Genomic DNA, 5,175 nt, shown 5'->3' on the forward strand with positions numbered 1-5,175 from the left:
GCCTGTAAGCTTGCTGTGGCATGGGGGGTATTCTATGGGGACCCACCCCTTCTTCTCTCCCCTCCCCAGCCTGGGCACAGACCAGGCTCTTTTCCCAGCCTCCCTCTGATGTGGCTTTCCACCTCCCCGCTCCTAGAGTATTGTTCTCTTCCTCTGCGACAGCTTTGTTTTCTACTCTCCCAAGCAGTCTCTGCCCCATCAAATGGTTTCTAGACCACCCAAGCATTTTCCGCTCTGCCACGCCCCCCCAGCCTGGGGACTAACCTCTGGAGCTGAGGTCTTGGTGCCCAGCCCCCACCCAGGCTTTCCCTGGCCCTTTCTCAGAGACTAACCTTTTGAGGCGAGGTCTCGGTGCCCAGCCCCCACTCAGGGGGCTCTTTCTCGGGGACTAAACTTCTGAGGCGAGGTCTCGGTGCCCATCTCCAACCTAGGCGTCCCCTAGCACTTTCTCAGGGACTAACCTCTGGAGCTAAGGTCTCGGTGCCCAGCCCCTACCAAGGTGTCCCCTGGCCCATTCTCGGGGACTAACCTTCGGAGGCGATGTCTCGGTGCCCAGAGTTCACCCAGGCGTCCCCCAGCCCCCTCTCGAGGACTAACCTCTGGAGCTGAGGTCTCGGAACCCAGCCCACACCCAGGCGTCTCCCGGCCCTTTCTTGGGGAGTGACCTCTGGAGCCAAGGATTAGGTGCTGAGCCGCCAAGCAGGCGTCTCAAATTTTGGTGAATGTGCCTGTAGTTCAGATCCTCGGATTGGTTCTTGATTGGGTTTTTCCGTACTCCAACTTAGTGCTACACTCATCTCTGCATCTGAGAATCCTCCGGTTCGTTTGATCTTTCACCCAGTAGTTGACTTTCCAGGGTGCAGGATCCCTTTCTCTTCTGCAGTTCCCTTCCGGGAGCACCTGTCCCGCTCAGATTCACCTCCTCTCACTCTCCAATTTTCTCCCGTTCTGCCCAATAATGTCACAAACTTCTGGCCGTTATTGGAGTTTAGGCTCCTCTACCAACGACTGGTTGCTGTTCTGTGCGAGTCATTTATTGTGTAGATGTGTTTTTTTGGTTGTGTTTCTGAGAGAGGGTGAGCGTGTCACCCTACTCCTCCACCATCTTGTTCTCTCTCTGGCGAGTGGGTCTTTTTCAATCACATATTTTCTTTCCCAATGAGATTGTAGACTGTGTTATCCTGGGAAGCAGGTCTTGAACCACCGTGTTGAGCTTGACACACGTTCAGGGGAAGAGCCATCCTTCTGTAGAGAGCAGGTGGGCACAGAGGAGGTGGAGTTGCCTTCCAACTGAGAAGGTCAGGCCCAATGGTTGCCATGGCAATGGCATGATGCCCACCAAGCATTGTGACACCACAGACCCTCTGAGAACAGAGGCTAGTGATGGGCCCAAAGTGGGAAGCTCTCACCGTCACCCCTCAATTGTGCATCGGGCAGCCTGAGCTCATGATCTGGAGGTATGTTGATACTAAATTAAAGGAAGATCCATTGGATTTATTGGACACTTTCATGATAACTATTCTTTCCAGCAATCTTCTCATGGCCACCATTCTCATTCGGCTCCTGAGTAAATAGCCACTGCTGAGGCTTGCTTTTGGATTATGATATATCTGAAAGGGACCAGTGAGCTTATTACTTCCAATATTTTCCAACAGGGGAAACAAGACTCCTAAGTATGACCGGGATGAGAAGTCTCATTCCAGACCTCAAACCATGAAAATAGGCCCCTCTGCCTTCAACCAAGGACGAGGCCCTCAATATCAACCCTGAGGAAATATTGGAATGGGGGAATCACAATTCCCTGCTTCGGAACATACACGTCAATAGATGAAAGCACACACTAGCTATCCACAGTAACAAATTTCCCGAGAATGAAACTTGGATATGTCTGGTGGGTATTTCACAGGTTGATAAGAAGACGTCCTGTCTAATGGGGTGCTTGATGGAAGTGGGGTGACTAGTTCCACTTCTGGCTTGATTGTGGGGTACACAATTGTCAGGAATTTCAGGAGTCTCTCTTCTTCTCCTCCGTGAGCCCTGTGGTGAGGGATACATGGGCAGATCTTGAGGATTCCCTCTTGAATAAGAGGGGCCTCTGGCCTGCCAATTGAGGGTCTAGAGAAGGAGGAGGATTGTCGCAAATGGAGACTGGTTTTAGGGGACCGAATTGTTTAACTCTGTCCCATTGCCATTCAGACACTGCTGAAGGGTGCTCAGACCCCTTCTTAGATGCCAATTCACTGAGACATGGAGAGTCGGAGACTTCATTTCCCAACTCCACTTAGAAAGAGTCGAGAGATCCACCTCACCAGCAACTTCACACACCTGATCCCACACGTGGGGTGTGCTGCAGAGAAGTGAATTCTCACTAGGTCCCTTATGTGTAGATGGTTGATAAGATGTTGATCTCGGATTCAAATATGTGACCATGTAGAACGCAGTACCAATGGGATGGTTATCTCTCAGTGTGAAGGGCTGACAAGGGTAAGATAGTGGTACACTGTGTAAGGTGGAATATCTCCATACAAAAAAAATAGTTATTTCATGAAAAAAGCTTTCATATTTCATTGGAGTTTGGAAAACTGATGGAAAATCTTGATTAAAAATTTGACTGCTCTCCTGGCTGAGATATGCCAATCTGGACCAACACAGATAACCTTGTATGAGGAGGATTCGAGAGAATGTGAAGGAGGAAGAAGGCGAGAGATACAGTGAGAGAGAGAGAGAGAGATGAGATTTGGATACAAGCCACATCCCAGGGCACAATTTTATTCCTAAGCCCTTGTCTCTGTTTCCAGGGACAATTAGAAACAAAGGCCACATTGTGTCTAAAATCTCAGGACTCTTACATGAGATATTCACTCATTTCGGCCTGTCTCTAGAAATATGTCGGTTGCAAGCAGTCCTCACGTCTTGGCACTGATGTCTTCTCAAAAGACACGAGGTGTGGGTCAAGTTAAATGACACCCTATATTTTCCCTAAGCGTCAATATCCCTTCCTTTTGAAAAGCAGCGCATAGGGTGTACTTCCTCAGTCGTTCCTTGATGTCATTGTCCAGGTCACTTTTGCTTGGGTGTTGGGAATGACGTCTTTTCTGTCTAGAAGCGATTCTGTGTGTGTATTTGTGTGAGGCAGTAACGGAGAAAGCACTTGACCATGAAGTGGTACACATGATATCAGAGATCCATCATGATAGAAAAAATTCGGTTCCCCAGTGTGTGGAGTTGCCTTCCTTCTGAAAGGTGCAGTCCCAGAAGTGGCCATGGCACCGATATTATGCCCATGGATCCTTTTGACCAAACAAAATCTGTGTGAGAAAAGAGGTGTGCGATGGTCCATATGTGGGACATTCTCACCCTCAAACCTTGAGAGTTCAAAGATGGACACCATGAGCTCTTGCTCTGGAGGTATGTCGAAGTTGATGGAAAGGAGGATCCATCAGATGGGTGGTCCTCTTGGATGAACACTATTATCTCCATCTGTAGACTCATAGCCACCACTCTCATCAGGCTCCCAAGCTAAATGTGGATTCTAGAGGCTTGGTGTTTGCACATGTGATATCTTCAGGGGATCAGTGGGCAGAATACCTCAAGGGAGTTCCTACATGTGAACAAAGAATTGTGCTTCATGGCCATTTGAAAGAGGACATCCCAGGGCACAAACAAGGAAACCATGCCCCAATGCTCTCCACCAAGCATGAGGCCCTGGGTGGAACCAGAAGACTTTCGCAATGGGGTATTTTCAGCTCCACACTTCTGAATCCATTCTCAATAGCCGAAGCCCCAGGGGAGCCCTCCAAACAGAGGCCTTTTAACCGAGATGTAACCGGTCTATTTCAGGGGCCTTTTCCACAGGTGGATAAGAACAAGCCCTTCCTCTCATTGAGTGCTTACTGGGAGTGTGGTGCCTGGGGCCAGTTCCAGTGTGTTAGTTTTTATAATATCTTAAGGAAGGAAAGTTGGGTCGATTGTCTGACCTTCCAGGAGCCCTGTGATGATGCCTGCAGTTTGATGTATTGAAAGTTACATCGTGGAATGGAGAGGGCTCTGTCCCTGACAAACATGAGGCTAGAGAATGAGGAGGTATATTCCATAAAGATTGGTTGTGGTTGACAGACATCTTGCACTCTGGGCTGTGGTTGGCCAGCCCACTGGCCAAGGATGCTCAGACCATGGTTTGGATGCCCAATCATTGAGACATGAAGAGTCCTAGACTTCGTATTCTATATCCCATAAGAACGAGTCCAGAGATCCACACACGAGCAAATCCACAATCCTCCTGGACCAGGTAGGGAATGCTGCAGAGAAGCTATACCTTGGGAGAGCACTCAGGTGAACGTTATTTCAAGTGTGTTGCTCTCTGCGTCCAATATGGGACCCTCCAGACCTTAGTACATATGAAGTGGTCAGCGATTGGTTGCTGTTCTATGCGAGTAATTTATTCTGTAGATGTGCTTTTGTTGTGTTTGTGGGAGAAGGCGAGAGTGTCCCCCTACTCCTCCAACATCTTGGCCTCTCTCTAGGGAGTGGGTCATTTTCAATCACAGATTTTCTTTCCCAATGAGATTGTAGACTGTGTATTCCTGGGAAGCAGTTCTGGAACCACCGTGTTGACCCAGACACATGTTCAGGGGAAGAGCCATTCTTCTGTAGAGAGCAGGTGGGCACAGAGGAGGTGGAGTTGCCTTCCATCTGAGAAGGTCAGGCCCAATGGTTGCCATGGCAATGGCATGCTGCCCACCAAGCATTGTGACACCACTGACCCCCTGTGAGAAGAGAGGCGAGCGATGGGCCCAAAGTGGGAAGCTCTCACCGTCACCCCTCAATTGTTGTACATCTGGCAGCCTGAGCTCATGATCTGGAGGTATGTGGATACTAAATTAAAGGAGGATCCATTGGATGTATTGGACAATTTGATGATAAGTATTCTTTTCAGCATTCTTCACATGGCCACCATTCACATCAGGTTCCTGAGTAAATAAATATCCACGGCTCAGGCTCAATTTCGGATTATGATATATCTGAAAGGGACCAGTGAGCTTATCACTTCCAGTGTTTTCCAACAGGGGAAAAAATACCTCTAAGTATTCCCATGATGATAAATCTCATTCCAGAGCTCAAACCATGAAAATAGGCCCCTCTGCCTTCAACCAAGGACGAGGCCCTCAATATCAA

The sequence above is a fragment of the Sus scrofa genome, chromosome Y, assembly GCF_000003025.6.
Source record: "Sus scrofa isolate TJ Tabasco breed Duroc chromosome Y, Sscrofa11.1, whole genome shotgun sequence".
NCBI classification, from domain to species: domain Eukaryota; kingdom Metazoa; phylum Chordata; class Mammalia; order Artiodactyla; family Suidae; genus Sus; species Sus scrofa.